Source organism: Triplophysa rosa, linkage group LG7, assembly GCF_024868665.1.
Source record: "Triplophysa rosa linkage group LG7, Trosa_1v2, whole genome shotgun sequence".
Classification (NCBI taxonomy): domain Eukaryota; kingdom Metazoa; phylum Chordata; class Actinopteri; order Cypriniformes; family Nemacheilidae; genus Triplophysa; species Triplophysa rosa.
The window spans coordinates 11569507-11587277 of NC_079896.1; positions in this window are offsets into that span (position 1 = coordinate 11569507).

The following is a 17771-nucleotide window of genomic DNA, read 5'->3' on the forward strand; positions in this document are numbered from 1 at the left end:
ATTCCCATGCTGGTAAAACAAAATCCCATGCACCTGCATTTCGAAGTTAGCCTTGTAATGTTTTAGAGGTCTTTCAGTAACTGTGAGTGAAACACTGGTCTCAAAGCAGTGGTCCAGGGGACGACTGCAACCCAGCTGTGTTTATAAATGAGGAGCATCCATCTGAGCCTCTTTCTTCTGGCAAAGGAGAACAATGAGCATGATAGAGAGAGAGCTCCACGCTGTGGTGAGAATTCAGCATGCACTAAATTACACTCTTCCCCTTAATGAGGAAAATGCTTTTTGTAGGAACATGATTTATTTCTGTTATATTGCTGAATCCAAGCATTGTGTGACGTAAGTTTAGCATAAATGTAAACTATGTGAATTATATATTGTTTATTTGTACTTGTTTATTTTGAAAGAAAGGGTTTGTGTCTGTATATGCATTAAATTGATTAGAAAAAGTGTTGCCATAACTATAAGGAATAATTAACAACGGACTAGACCACTTGGCAAGATGTAAACACTGGTCCAGCAGTACTTCCGGTTTAATTTTTTTTAATCTCACAAATAATTAAATCCTAAACATATTTGTTTAACATTTTGATTAAGATATGAATCTTCTGTTTCTTATATTTTGTTCAAACGTTTGTTCAGTGGTAAAAAACTGAAACAGGGAGTTCTTCTGAACCAGCGTTGTTTACGTTTTCCAAAGTGGTCTACATGAAAAAGATAAAATATCACTCTGTTCCAGACTTTAATGCTGTTCTAGTCAACAACCATTTTGTTTATTCACGTAAGATTACAGCTTTAACTTCTTGAATTATTTTCATTAAACATGTTAATCATTTGTGTTCTTAATATGTTTTTTTACACACACGCACACTTTTTTTTGCTATATAAGTACTTTTGGCAAATGCCAAGTTGATGTAATTAAAGGCGGTCACCAGACCTGGATTTACGTCATACAATCTTTCCAATAAAGGTTCCTGAAATAAGGCTAAATGGTTCCATACAAATCCATTCAAGGTTCTTTGAGGTGGAAAGGGGTTCTACAGACTATAAAAAAGAGATAAACACATGGTTCTTTTGAGAACTTTTGACTGAAAGTAGAACAGGTCTTCTATGGCATCACAGCAAAAGAAAGGTGCCACGTGAGCACGATGTCATAGTGAAATAATAGAACACGCACACACTGTTTACATCAACTCTACTGGAAGCTTTTCCCTACTTGTCATTTATATATTTATATTTCTCATTTTGCTTTGAATATCAGCTTTTCAATGAATAGCACATGATGTCTAGGGAATGACATGAAAGATGTCATTAGGCTATGAACATCAAATTGTTTGACTATTAAAGTTTATCGGCGCAACGGACATGCTAAACAAACACTACACAAGGAAACAAAAATAATCCTGTTTTACTTTGAAAGGGAGTTGTTTTTTAACTGAAGCCAGCTGTGTCGGCTGCCTGTGTTGCAAAGACCCAGGGGAATCCCGCCTATCAGGTCGATCAGATGATGATGGCACTGCAGCAAGGGTGGAATCCAAACTTTCTCATCGAAACCTGAATCTTTTTTGTATGTTAATGAGCGAGGAGGCGGATGTAAATGAGATGATTTAGATTTGGAGCTCCCAATCCAACTCCTTTCATAACAAAAAGTTAATTAAGAAAATAATCATTCTATTCAACACCCTCGTTCAAGTCTCCCCCGCATTCCCTAAAGACGAGAAAAAGAATCAACTTTGTGTTTTTCTTACAAATGAGCATCCTGCATTGCCCATTCAGTATGCAGCGACGTTGGTGTTGGTTATTCAGGAAAAACTTAACTCAATTACTTTAGGGAGCCCCATTCGCCATATGCTAATAAGTGGAGCTATATGTAATGTTTACTTTGACTCAGTGGCGGAGCTAGTTTTATATATGTGGTGGCCAGGGGGTGGCCAAGGCTACTTCAGGGGATCCACAGACCATGACAGAAAATGTGTGTTTAACCCTGACCTGGCATCAAATTATAAAAAAAAATCCTAGGATTGCTGATAAGAGGTACAAGTGATAATTTACTTCTAAATGTATGTAGATGAAATAAACAATAAAATATAAATAATGAAAATGTTGAAAACATAGCTTAATCCTGATAACAAAGCAGCACCAGAGGTGTCTTTAAACTGATGTGGATCAGAGCAGCATATATCTGATAAAATATAAACTCATTCCATAGGACTGCAAGATTTAAAAAAATCATTGATTCTGATTATTGCCCTTGATGTTGTAATCTTGATTATTACTTTCAGATATTAGGATACATGAACACTTGTCACACGCTTTACACGCTACAAAACAAGCCGAGAAGCGTTTATGAATTATTGTATTGCTGTTTTATTGCTTTTTTTGATTCTCTAAGGAACATAAAAAGCAGTTATTCAAACGGAAAATATGTTGAAAACAAACAAAGAACATCCAACATCACTAAAACACTCAATGGCTTCAGGTAATATAGTAAAGAGTCTGACTAATGAATCTCTTTCTTACATCGTATCTGTACGCGGTTAATGATAAACTTTTTGAGCGTGACGCACTTCAGCACAGCTCTTCCTCACCGGTGAATCATTTAAACGCCTCTGATTGGTCAGAATATTCACACCCTGAACTTGATTGGCTGTAATGCTCAAAGCTGTAGCATAGCAAAGAAGCGGTCATCCACATTCGTTCATTTTCACCTAAATCTTATTTAGATTGCGACTGTCATAGCTAGTTTTTTTATTATGCATGGACTATTTTTCCTCTTTTGTCTTGAACTTGGAGAGCAGATTTGTTCACCTTGTTGTCATTTTTTCCAAAGCCTCTGTTAATTTCCGACCCTCATGTAAACAATGTATGTTATGTTGGGAACCGATTTACTATCCGTTAATGGAACCTAACATAAACTTATACAATGAAAAGTTGTTTAGGAATCCTAAAGCCAAGGCTAAAGAGGGAAACTTATTTCTTCCTTCTAACGTTTGTATGAAGTACACCTGCTTAGAATGTTAAAAGAAATAAGAGGATCTCTCCCAACACTGTTTATATTTATCTAAGGTTAGAAAACGCTGGGAAAACTTTACATTTACGCAACATTTAAAAGTGTAACGGTAGATAACACTATAATGGTATGGTTCAACAATAAAAAAACGTACCTGGCTGGGTCGGACTTGAAATGGCTAGCAAGAAAGCGGGTACTTTTGAATATTCCATTTGTTTAGCAAATTGCAGCGGTCCATTTGCTTCTTTTCTCTCTTTCGTCAGTCTTTAAAAATAAATCTCAGATTTCGCGCTGTACAATCCATCGCACAACTTTTTTCCGTTTTCATTCTCAACTAGACTCGCTTGAATTTCGTGTGCGGTGACGTCACGTGCAAGCATGGGCCCCGAACGTCAAAATAAAAGCGTTGTTCAACGAAAGCTGAAATCAGATGTCAATCAACATAAGTAGCGAATCAAATTTTGGGGTGGCACCCAGGGTGGCCAATTGGATGTCAGGGGTGTTCAGTGCCACCTTGGACCCCCCTCTGGCTCCGCCACTGCTTTGACTGTCAGCCCTGTTTCCCTGCTGATTCTCAATTCCTATGCCTATTAAAGACGTCTTTAACTTTTACATGTGAACACTCATTTGTCCAAGGCTGTTTCTTTTCCCTTACAGAGTGTTTTATATGACATGGGATTTATGTACATTATATTCAGAAATTATCATTTCTAACTCATCCTTGAGTTAGTAACATCTCAGCATTGTGTTACCAGTGCAAAATTATGAACGTGATAAAACATATGCTTTGAATGAAACCATCTCCCTATACATAAATGTTAAACTCAGTTGGCTAATTATAAAGTCATAATGCATTAGTAAACACACATAAAGGAAGCGATATTTGAACGTTTTATGTCGGACTATATATATATATATATATATATATATATATATATATATATATATATCTGTAGCCAGCTCACTGAACATTTGATAGAGCTCTATACAAATTACATGAGCTACTCTGAGATCTGGGGGATGTTTTATTTTGCTTTAACTCTGAACTGATCTAACGTCAATTCCTAGTATTCTAGCATCACATCAAAACTACTTCAATCAAGCCTGTAAACATAAAATAATGCATAAATGATAGGATATTTAAGCACTGTGCCTGCCATCTGTTCTTTCCGCTATTGCTTAGCATACAGAGATCACAGACAACTGCAACATTACATAGTTGCTTCTCATCACTACAACTTAATAAGTGAATTATTGAAATGTTGCAAAGAATGTTCATGTTGTTTGCTTGAATGTTTATATTTGGTGGAATGAATCAGGAATGATACCAAAACGGATATATGTGGCCGAGCTAAACGTCCATAATGTCCATTTGTTTCCATGGCAATAATTCCTAGAGATTTTTTTGTCAGTGAACATTTTCACACTTATGAATAATTTGCATTTCTCATCTTTGTTTCAATCTGCTGCCCTATTGTTTATTCATCTAAAACCAGATTGGTTGCCCTTAAACTGAACCCACTTGTAACCCAGTGAGCTATTAGATCTCTTTTGACAATTTGTTTAATTGGCAACACCTACATTTTAACTTAAGCTGTTTAGACTTGTAACATTTGGATAGCACCACAGAACAAAAGGAGGACATGTGCACCAATTATTGTCCCTATAAATTAATGCTTGGCAATGTTCAACTCGGACAGATTTTTGCTCAAAAATCCAATCCCCAGCTGAGTTGTTTGCTTCAAGTAAATCCCAGCAGCATTGGTCTTTTACAACACCTGTTAATTTTATATTCGTGTGAGCTATGCGGGTTCTATGCAGTCGACTCACAAATCACATCAGGTGCGTAAATGCCATCATTCATTCCCATGGCCCACCTCCGTTCCGCCCTTCTCTAATAGAAACAGTGGTGTCTCCGAGTCCTGAGGTCTGTGATGGACAGATTGTTGAGAGGTTTATCACGACGACACCGAAATACTCCCCTAATAAAGCTACATATCATTTACACATTGTTAAAAATAACATTATAAAGATATAAATTAATGAATCACCCGCGGAGTAACATCTGCCAATATGTTTGTGCAGTCTTGTGTGTGTGCACCTGTGTGTTGCTTCTGAGAATTTCAAGCAGGGTTAATGTGCACAAGGTCCCTCAATGTTTGTGTTGAATTACGATTCAATGAGAGAAAACAAAACATTCATTAATGGCAAACCCAGACGTATACGTTTTCTGTAGGAAATTAGACATGATGCCATAATCTTGATATTGTATAAGACATAGCAGCTTTTTTAAATCTACTGTGACTACAAATACATTGCAAATCTTTGGTTTTAATTGAAAGGCAAACTTTCATGCACACAAACATTTTAAAATAAGGCTTTAGCCTTCTTTATTGCCAACCAGAATAGAATGGAATGGAATGGAATAAAAATAGAATAAAAATAGAAAAGAATAGAAAGGGTTTAGACAATGGATGGAAATTATAATATAATCCATACAGATGGTTTCAAAGCAACAACATAAACAAACGTTTCTGCACATGTGCATGTTCGTGCCTGTAGATTATTTCTGATAACAAGCAAAAGAAACCGAGAAGAACCGTTTCTTGGCTAAACTTGCCTCTCCAATATTTTGAAATTAGACTGCAATACCAACCGCTAGATATCCCATATGTTTTTTTTTAAATGCGACAAAACTACAGGACTCATTCAACAAATTGTTTTTTAATAAATGAACATACAACAATATTCAACAAATCATTTATTTAATACAATTATTATACAATAAACTGATAATGTAAACTAATATATTAATATTATAAATAAAATAAAATATAAACAGTTATATTATTAGACACTAGCCAGACTATGTACTGCAGGCAAATAAGTCTTAGCATGGCTCTGTTCTGCATGCAGGCATCTTGATTCCAAGGGCCTCCTGCCACGTTTGCTAATTCTCTTCTCCCTCATAACTTCAAAAGAGGTGAAACATGCCAGATGTCACTTATCAGAGGTGTACGGTATGTGAATATTTTAATGCTAAAGAGTGGCATTCTCTGCAGCAAGAAAGGCAGTGCTTTAAAAAATATGAGATAAAAAATGAGAGTTAAAAAAGAGATAAATCAGTGTCTCGTTTCCCCCTTTTGAGCCAATTATGTAACTTCTCATATATGTAGCTTTTTAAAAATGCATAGAACTTAAACTTCCAAAAAAATCAGAAGGAACATCTCACCTCCTATTTCAGAAGGCTGCCATGAAATGATTTTTTTCAGGATCCAGAGTAGCATCAGAATAAACACGTTATTGTCCTCCTGTCTATATCCTGCTAAAAAGGGAAAGCTATTATGGTGGATTTTAACTTCATTGTCACTGGGTTTTAAACAACTCTGTTTTAAATACATACATTTCTAACGACTGTTTACACCATATGTTCCTCTCAGACTTGGGGCAGAGAGCATTATTTCGTCAAATAATGTGACTCTTCACTGCTGACCTTTTGAAAATTATTTAATTCCCACACACCATGTTGACATCTTTAAATATAATACTATAAGCACAATCAATTATGGTAATGCACAGCGTCGATGATGCTCAAACTAATTAAATAAGCATAAAATAAGCAATTGGTTAAATTAATATATAATGTCAACATTATTGATGCTCTGTGGTGTCAGAAATGGTACAGTAATTATTTTGTTTTTAAGACTTTGTGTGTTTAGTACATGTTTTGCATTAAAGACCCTATATAATCCGACTTTTGTTATTTTCATTATGTTGAAATTTGTATGTTCCTGTGCAATACTAATTGTTAACTAAATGTAGTTTTAGTTGTTATATCAAGGGCATTTCATCTGAGAAGGCAAAGGCAGTGCTCCCTCATTCCAAAATTAAAATGTGGAACACATTCATGATTTGTGTGTCTATAATATGGTTCTTTACTTTGGTTGTCAGTCACCTAATAACTCAGATGGTCAGCGGTTAAATTGCACCTTTTTTATGCTGTCCAGAGAAATTCTGTGAGAGTCGTAACTGTATTTATAAGGCAGGGACCGGACCAAAGGGAGATGAATTACACAGATGATGTGTGATTTTAAAGCTGTGCGATTTTCATCTCTCTCTCTCTCTCTCTCTCTCATATATTATATTATATTATATATAACATATATATTATATATATTATATATTCATTATATATATATATATATACTATAATATATATATTATATATAATATATATATATATAATTATATATATATATAATATATATTATATATTTATATATATATATATATCTAATAGTTAGGTCCATAAATATTTGGACAGAAGCACATTTTTTGTTATTTTAACTGTGTATGAAAGTGTATTCGAGTTACAGTTTTATAATAGATATTGTCTTAAAGTGCACACTCTCATCTTTATTTAGAGTGTATTCACATCCAGATTATCTGAAGGATTTAGGAATTACAGCTCTTTAATATGAAGTGCCCCCCTTTTTCAAGGGACCAAAAGTAATTGGACAGTTGAATCAAAAGCTGTTTTATTCACAGGTATGGGCTTTCCTTTAATAATTTCTTCATAAATGAAGCATGTTAAAGGTCTAGAGTTGATTCTACATGTGGTGTTTGCATTTGGAAGCTGTTGCTGTGAACCCACATCATGGGGTTCAGGGAGATCTCCATGCAAGTGAAACAGACCATAGTTAGATTTTAAAAACACTACACATCCGTCAGAAAGATGCCAGGAACATTAAGAGCGGCCAAATCAACAATTTGGGACATTCTGGGGGGAAAAAAACACACCGCTGAGCTCAGTAACAAAACAATACTGGGAGTCCATATGAGATCAAAGTGGTGGATGATGACATTATCCTCTCCATGATAAAGAAAAACATCTTCACAACTTCCAGACAAGTGAAGAATTAATCCGGATGCTTCTGTCTTCTGTTACATCACCAAAAAAACACCAGTGACCCAGTGCCTGAGGACGTCATGCATGGAAATGGAATCACACTGCCTGAACACTATTTTACTGAAGATGTTGTATGCTCATATCATGAGATATTCCAAGCCTTCTCCATATCTTTTATTCTTTTCAGTCTTATGCAGGCTGAAATTAATTTGATCTCTCCAAAAAAAATGCTTTCTAGAGCTTGTTTGGCTATTTCAGAAGTCTAATCTACCCATCCTATTCTTGAGGCTTTTGCACCTTGTTGTGAACCCTCTCTATTTTTTCCTTGTATTCTCTTTATTGTTTTGATTGACAAACATTGACATATTTACCTCCTGGGGAGTGTTCTTCACTTGTCCGGACGTTGTGAAGGTGTTTTTCTTCATCATGGAGAGGATAATGTCATCATCCACCACTTTTATCTCATATGGACACCTAGGATTGTTTTGTTACTGAGCTCAGCGGTGTGTTTTTTTCTTAGAATGTACCAAATTGTTGATTTGGCTGCTCTTAATGTTCCTGGCATCTTTTTGACGGATGTGTAGTGTTTTTGAAATCTAACTATGGTCTGTTTCACTTGCATGGAGATCTCCCTGAACCACATGATGTGGGTTCACAGCAACAGCTTCCAAATGCACCACATGAATCAACTCCAGACCTTTAACATGCTTAATTTATGACAAAATTATTTAAGGAAAGCCCATACATGTGAATAAAACAGCTTTTGATTCAACTGTCCAATTACTTTTGGTCCCTTGAAAAAGGGGGGCGCTTCATATTAAAGAGCTGTAATTCCTAAATCCTTCAACTAATCTGGATGTGAATACACTCTAAATAAAGCTGAGAGTGTGCACTTTAAGACAATATCTATTATAAAACTGTAACTCGAAAACATATTGATACTCAGCTAAAATAACAAAAAATGTGCCTCTGTCCAAATATTTATGACCCTAACTGTATATATATATATTATATAGTATGTGTGTGGGTTTGTTTGAAGGTGGCTAAAGGGCAGAGGTTTGGATTCATTCTCACCCTCTCCGTAATTCCGTTCATGGAAATGGTCTTGGCAGCCTCTGCCCTTTAGTTCTTATTTCCTAGTGAAAGAAATCATGGAAATTCACGACTTAGCAGTGGAAAATGCTTTTTGAAGACTTTAGCTGAAAAGATGGCACAAATATATGGCATGAAACTGCAGGAAACGGGGAGGGGGCAGGAAAGCTCGGTCGCCATAACACATATTTTGTCTTTTGTTGATTACTGTCAGTTTCCCCAACAGTGATTTATGTAAAGCAATTAGCATGAGTAATGTGGGGCACCAGCTTCTGTGTTTGTTTGTTCTCCCAAAAGAGCAGTGAAAAATTAAGCACCTGCACAGATCTATAACTAGGCTAAGCATTCTGGAAACAAACAGCCGGGCACAAAAAAAGCACATGACAGCATTTTCAATTACACCGAATTGAATGTGCTTCCCATCAGTCTTTGCGAAAAAATTATCAATTTAATAGGACACAAGTAATGGCAATTAACAAATTGATATAATAGTACGCATAATTTATATAGACAGTTTGATATACAGAATTTCCATTGACGTGAACATTAAAGCATGTGAGCAAGAATGTGATTCTTGTCCAAATGTTTATTCCTGATGTATTTGGCTGCACGTTTAGAATTCAGTTGGCCACCTCAACACAATCAGCCAAACATCAACAGAGGCCAACGACTTTGTCCTGCCCCCACGTTGCATCCTCTTATCTCATTCAGTACAACTCAAAGGAGCCCGTTGCCCTGGCAACACGTCCCACTGGATATTCTAAAACAACAATATATTTTTCTCTCTTTGTTTAGTTCTCTCATCAATGTAATGTTGGATACTACATGATGAGGAGAGGTCACAGCACATGTAATCCTTCTAGAGTAGACCATCCCACACTTCTTTTTTTCACTTAGCCCTTTTATTCAGACACTTCATATTCATAATGGATATTCATTATGACATATTATTCATAATGTCATCAGTTCCATCTAAATTGTAATATCATCTCCATGTACAAATGAGGGATGACAGATTATATTACAAATTAAGTTTGTTTGTTTCTGTTCAGCAGAAGCTTAGTATTAGACGGTATTCTCTTCACAAAGTGATTAATATGATACATCCATATATGGTTAACTACTCAGAATCGGTAGAATTTATACATAGTAGGACGGAATACAAGACTCACCGCCAGATTATTTTTACATGTAGATATGCAACATCTTACATTTTTGGCTCAAATATGTGATGACTGGCATTGCAAATGTTTTCTGGCTAGGTTTCAGATGAGCTGTTGTGCATTAGGCATTGTAGCCTGAACTTAACATGACCCACTGTGAATTGCTGGCTCTTGAGTTTAGCCCTATAGTTGCAAAAAGTTTCAATCAAGATATTTTAACACATCTTGGCCCAGCCGGGAGTTGTTTTGTGTTTCATCATTCATTTGAGTCATTAAAAATGAGACGTAAACATTTAGGCAGATGTGAATTTTGAGATTAAAGTAAACAAACATGCCACCGACTAGACTGACTATATTTGAATCCATCACTCTCATTTGGAGTAAATGAAACGGGGTGCTTAATTTTTGGCCGTAATGTGAATGTAAAACTGTGAGCAAAACAAACAGCATTTGGGAGTTTAATTTTGAAGTGGCCTTGCAGACTGTCGATAACGTTAAGCGTATGGGTTGCTTATGTTCTTGCCAAATAGCAGGTGGGTACACAATTCAACCCATCTGTTCCAATGTGTGTGACGAGAGACAACATTATAGGGCTGGGGATTTGGGATATTGATGCTACATTTAAAATGGTAATAAAGATATAACAGTGAGAATTCGAAAGAAAACAAACGACTCATTCCTGTAGTCAGTGTAATAGCTCAATATTAAATAGGGATTCGAAAGGCGGTTGTAAAAGTCTGTGCAATCTGTGCATTCCCTTGTTGAACAAAAACAAAGATGATAAAGATGATAATGCGTCAGCACATCAGTTTTGAGCACAGACAACAATCAAAACATTTATAGATATTCTGTACTGATTGTGGTTCAATTGTATTACTGCAGAAAGACTGCTGATACGGATAATACAGGATAAAAAATATAGTTTACATGAAGAGGTTATTTTTTGAATAGCAAGACACAACAAATAGAAAAGACACAAGGGTCAGTTTATGTTGATAAATGTCAAATCTATCCAGGTAGATTTACTAAAGCTTTTTATTTTTCACTGCAAGAAAAGGACAATGTTTGATTAAAACTCAATGTAGAGGAATGAAAGAGGGTCAGAGGTAAACTTATCTAATACATAGTCAAAATAATAATTTGGGTGGGATTAAGATGATGTTATTACAGGTCTACTGGATGGAACAAAATGTTGCTCTGCAAGGGCAATGTTAAAGATAAGACTCCTGGGCCCCTACTGAACACCAAAATAGTTTGTGCCATCAGTTGTGGCTAGCCACCACGCTCATTCAGCGGAAAAAAATATTTTATGCATTATCTGGGAAATATGTGTAAAATTAAAGTGTAAAGTGTGTTACCACAGAATCACCAGTGGAGGCAGAGCCACTGACAAGAATATTCATTCATATATTTATTTATTTCGTAAGCCAAAGCACAGCGACAGTCCAAAGATATGAAATGCCATTTTGGAAGTTATGTTCGAATATCTCAACGCTTGTCACCTTGCTCTCCCTGTCCAAGACATCCACCTTCCAGCCTCAAAAGTCCTCCCCCATCTGTTTGCCTCAGAGCTCATATATCATTTACAGGCAGCATGACATTATTGTCTCTCTATCATACTAATGATGACAGTGATCATATCACTAGAACCACAGTCAAAATCCAGACAGCCAGAAGCTCACACCAAAGTGACACCAGGGGGAACTCAATCTAATGTCGCCCTCTAGTGGTAGAAGAGCGATATTCAAAATGAGCAGGTGTGGGGAGTCAGAGGTGGATGTGTGAGGCAACTTGTCACAAGAAACCTTCTTTTTAATCACAGTAATACTATTATTTTATATTTTAAATAACTAGAGTCTGACACTAAATTGCAAATCTAATTGCCTTGATAAGTTTACAAGTTTACATTTGTAAGGACGCAGAAAATTCACAAATTAACTATGTCCTTTTATAACAAATCAATGTTAACATGTCTCTTGGTCAGCAGTCTTGCTAAGCCTGATTGAATTGTTGGCTCATTATTTTGTCTTCTATAATTCAAATGAGTTAAATATATTTTTCATCTGACAGTGTAAGTTTGTATCTGGGCTTTGAAAAAGTTTTGACACCCTAAATCACAGCTTTCCTGTGACTCAGTGGTAAGAGCATGGCACTATCAATGCCAAGGTCATGTGTTCGATCCCAGGGGATTGCACATAGTCAGAATCAAATGTATAATACAATGCAATGTAAGTCGCTTTGGATAAAAGCGTCAGCAAAATGCATAAATGTAAATGTAAATCACCAATATTAATGGATAATAGTTTATTAAGCTGCAGGCCCTGCTTAATCACAATGTGCAAAAATTATTAGTGCAGTTCCTGTATAAATATGTTTGAGTACTTTGGACATATTTTTATATCTACAATTTGTGCACCTAAAGGGTTCATAATTGTGCAGTAGGGGGAGAGTGGGGCAAGATGAGCCACTTTTTACGGATGTGGTCCTCAAGATGAAAGAAAAGGAGGTATATGCGCAATAAAAGTATTCATCTAATTTCAGGATGTTTCCTATTAAATTATAAGTACACATCTATGACAGATGGTTTTAAAAATATGTCTTCTTATAAAAAATGCTCCTGTGGCTCATTTTGCCCCATGATAGGGGTAAGTTGATCCGAGTCAGTTGAACCATATGGAGATGTAACTGAATTTGAATAAACACCATGTTTTTAAAGATTTACCTTCTAAAAAAGTAATTCAATCATTATTTTCCCTTACAAATACTAATGGTTATTTTTGTTAAGCCGACTTAAACAAAAAATAACCAAATAAAACTTCACATTTCATTATCTTTAATTTGCAATATCTTTCGGTTTGCATTTCTGAAATAACTTGTCTTGTGAAACACCACAGTTGTAACCTTCCAAAAACAGACTAAACAGAGAGTTTGTTGATTAAAAATAAATTAATTTCTGGTCTCACTATGTCTGTTTTTGTAGATTATTGGCATCATGCGGTGCTTTTAAATGCCAAACATGTTACGCCATTAATGACTTATAGATTATAGAGATTTAAATATTAGAAATTGAAGTTAACTTAAGTGTCGACAGTGGCTCAATTTAACCCACAGCATTTGGCTCACTTTGCCCCATAGCTGCCACTTCAGAAAAAAAACTAGCTAGATTAAAATTCAGGCTACTATTTAGCCATTTTTTGGTTTTATATGTTGGTAAATCACCAACATGCATCATAAATATTTTTAGACCTGGATACATCTGCTTTGATGTACCAGCCATTACAGCTGATATGCAAAAATGTTACTTTGACAAGCCAAAAACAGTTTTTAAAGTCAATTTATGCTGTCCAGTTCTCCCATGTGCTTCACATTTTTACATTAACGGGTGATTCCAAAATGTGTGGACAAAAGACAACAAAAGTGTTCATACAGTCACTGAGATGCAGTGGGTGGATCAACTTACTCACTGGCTCATCTTACCCCACTCTCCCCCTACAAGGTCAGCTAAATAGCCTATAGCTAAAAAATAAACATGCTCTTTAAATATGCTCGGATATGGGTTTAGCGCGCTTCACTGTACTTTTGAAGTTCACTGCCTTTTGCACAGATAGTGCTCTCATGCTGTGTTTTGCTCAGAGAGCATATCCGGCGGAGGCAGTGATTTCATGGAAATCAGAGGGAATTCCCTCTCGTGAAGAATGTGAGAATTTGACCAGGTTCTACTGACTCAGGCGTATGCAATATTAGAGTGGGAAATAGCTGGATTGGGAAATTTCCAGTTCCAGTCAATTTACAGTCAATGTCAAGGTAAACATGCAATGTTGCGTCATGCAATGTTGCTGTGTTCCTGGCGTCTTAGCTCCACCGTATAGGATGGATGAAGTAAAAGACCAAGAATCCAAGCATTATGTGATGTGGCATAAAGTTCACATATAGTTGTCAGTAGGCCTACCATTAAACACGAAAAATGTTAATCAATAAAAATAAAGTTGCTTGAATAGGTTTCATTGACAAAACACTTCCTCAGAGGATACCACTTGTTAACTCCTCAGGAAGCCTCCTCACTTCACTCCACCTCACAGTGCAAATGAAATGATTTGGGATGTCCTATAAGATGCCTGAGCTTGACGGGTTTCCAAGTCACTGGCTGAAGGATGGAGAAAACGAGGAAGCATCAATTTGAGTATGGAGAAGCATCAGTTTTCTCTTTCATTTTTATGGGAGGCTGGTGACAGTAACCGTTGGTGATGTAAGATTGACAAACTTCCTTCACTAGAGCACCCATATTGAGCATTGTACTTGTCCCCATTCATTGTAAAGATTACCACTGCAGCATCTTGTTATTCTAGAACTCTGGAAAAAATTAAGGGACCACTCTAAAGTTATGTTCATTTTTTCTGAATTTTTACTGTTTAAAGGTGTTACAATTAACATTAGCAGTAACGTTAATCAAAGGCAATCATCAGGTGTCTTTTTAGGGGGAAAGAATGGATAGGTCCATACTGGCAATAACAGTCTAGAGTAATAGTCTTGTCAAACAATAGCTGTGTATTTCCACATCTTTTGTTCTTTATTTGCCCAAGGCACTGTCACAAGTCGTCCTCTTGCTAGCCCATAGCTCCCCAATTATGTGCCTCTGGATTTTATCCAAAACACTGCTGATAACAAGGATTCATTTTTTGGACTTCACACCACTTCCTTTATGGGGAAGTGGAGAGACGAGGATTACCAGCATTGATTACTCATTGTTTTCACATAAAATGTGAAAAGATTACATGTACAGACTGTGATTCATTTTAAGTAAGCACAGATTGTGGAAAAGCCACTACAGCAAAATAACAGGAATTACGTTTGGGTGGGTCCCTTGATCTTTAAAGCTATTGGCTGACTTTACAGAAATTCTGTGAATAATATACAATGGTTTTTAAATGTTCTGTACTTCGAGTCTCAACAGATTTTTGAAAGTTTTGAAAAGTTATGGTATACTTTAACTCTGATAATACCCGGGCATGTAAAAAACAAAACGAACAGTGATTTGACCATGTAACGAGGAAGGCGGGACGAGAGCCGCGAGGGAACGGTGCGAGGCCGGTGGCGCGAGTGATAATGAGTGTCAGCTGCGCGTTGCACCGGTCTCGCATCTCTCACAGAGAAGCGGAAGCATAAAAGAATGAGCGACAGGAGTGTACGACGAGAGAGGACCAGGCCTGGGGTCTCATTTATAAAAGTATGCTTAGGATCCTTACTAAAAGTGTACGTGCGCCCGAAAGCCCTAAATAACGTATGCCAAAAAATAGTCAGACTTATAAAACCGTGCATACGCACACTTGTAAACAATATTCACTTTATAAATCATAGATCACCTGCAAGTGTGCGTCTGTGAATCAGCCTCATATCCTGCCCTGTACACGCCCATTTTTACCCATAAATAGTCAATGCAAAGCACCTCATGAATGCTGATTCATATATTAATAAGCCTGGCATCCAATCCGCTTGTTAAGCCTGATACGCACTATAATGGACGTATACCGTTTCCGGGTCTATACCGCTATCAGATGCCATAGAAAAATAACAAAAAATGATGTAAAACTGAAAAAAACCCCGATCCCATCCTTTATCTCCGTAACGAAATCACATATGGCCACACATGAAATTCACTAATTAATAATTGTTATAATTATATTAAAGCCAAAGAAGTTATCTGCAGCATTTAAATGTTTACAGCATTTAGACTGATCATAAACACCTAATTAAAATCACATCATTAATTAGCGGTGTCCTTCATCTGAGATAAAATTTGAAGACATAATTGTAAAAGACGAATGTTACTTCATTCCGGTTTTGTTAGGACTGATAACGAGGACATAAAGAAAAAATGATTGTGATTCCAGACATTGACATTTGATGATTATGCACAGTATTTAAGGAAAATATATTTAGTATTTATTTACACTGTGTTCTGCAGTTATCGTATTTGCTGTAATCCATGCAGTCGGATCATCTCCTCCTCATGCGCTCATAGTGTGATGGTGAGACAACGTGATAAAAATATTTAGACTGAATTTTTATTTAAGATTTGAGTTGGATTTTACAAGAAGGTGCATGAAACAAGTATCGCTCAATACAAGCGCAAATAACTCTGCAGATTTAATCTTTGTGATAATGTGGATCTTTAAGGTAAAATTAAATGTGTGTGAGGCATTAATGCTTATAATCGTTTTTATCACACTTACTTTCTGCAATCTAAGTTGAGTTCACTAACTCAGCATCGGTATCGCCAAACTGCTCTGTCTCCAAAATGTCCGTACGCATGGGTCAGAGTTTGCATGCAAGTTTGTTTTTATAAATCCCATTTTTTGCGTGGGAAGTGGCGTACGTCTCTTTCAGGGCATGTTTTGTGCGTACGCAACGGTTATAATTGAGGCCCGTGGACATTATGTTAAGTTTTATTTATGTTTGTGTGGCCGGCAGTTGACCGTGAGGTAGCTGTCGGCCCTTTACTTTCGTTTTGTTGTTGGTTTATTTTATTAAAAGTTTATTTAACGTTCGCCGGTTCCGGAGTCATTCCTTCCTATTCTTGAAATGTATTACAGACCGCTTTACATGTCAGATAGCTTTTTTATTTAAATAGGCGGCTCCAGAGTCTAGAAACTGAAATGTTTAGCCCAACAGAAAACTTAAAGACTTTTTACTTAAAGATGAGGTAACACAAGCAGTTTCTGCCAATCTCCTATTAATCTTGAGTATACAGTATAGTATTATATAGTATAGACCTATACAGTAGTATTGCATGCTTCGTATCTTTGAAAAGTATTTAGTTTGATCAAATTTATAAAAGACAGATACAGCGATAATTTCCGGAAAACAACGAGCGCCTGGAAGCCTGCAGGGGGGCGGAACTACAGCACGAGCACACAATACATCATTGCATTGATTTACTATAAATGTGTGTTGTTTAGATTATGCACGTACACGCCGAATGCCAACAAAACACAGACATATGACTTAGTTTGACTTACCACATGCGGTTCATGTCCGGCATCTTTTAGGGCTGGTACCGCGCCATCTATCAGTTTCAAACGATCTCCAAATCCAGCGTTATATCCACCGTTTATATAACATTCATCACCAAAATGCAGTGAGCAAACAAACACAGCTAAACTTCCATCAGCCGAGTGAAGCGGCATTGATGGGCGTGCTCTTTCTCATACTGGCTGTTTGACGCGTGGGCGTGATCTTTCGCTCACTGGATGACTCATGGGCATGCTTTTCTGGGAGAATTGTCCAATAAGGGAATAAGAACCCTTGTTACAAAACTGGAATCCATTTTCGAAAAAAAAAAAAAACGTTACGAAACCTGTATGAACGCTGGCGGAGTGAATCGAGCACAAAAATACTACATAATACGTTCAACCCGTTTTTTGACAAGTTGACCATGTTAAGCTTGAGAAGCCAGCAAGTTTAGCAGTGTAAAATCAGAATGCATGAAATAGTATGTTACCTCATCTTTAATTTTGTGAGTTCTGTAATTAGTTCCATCTGTTCATCTGTTCATCTGTTCATCTCATTTATTTTTATAGGGTGCATCACGTATATTCTCACG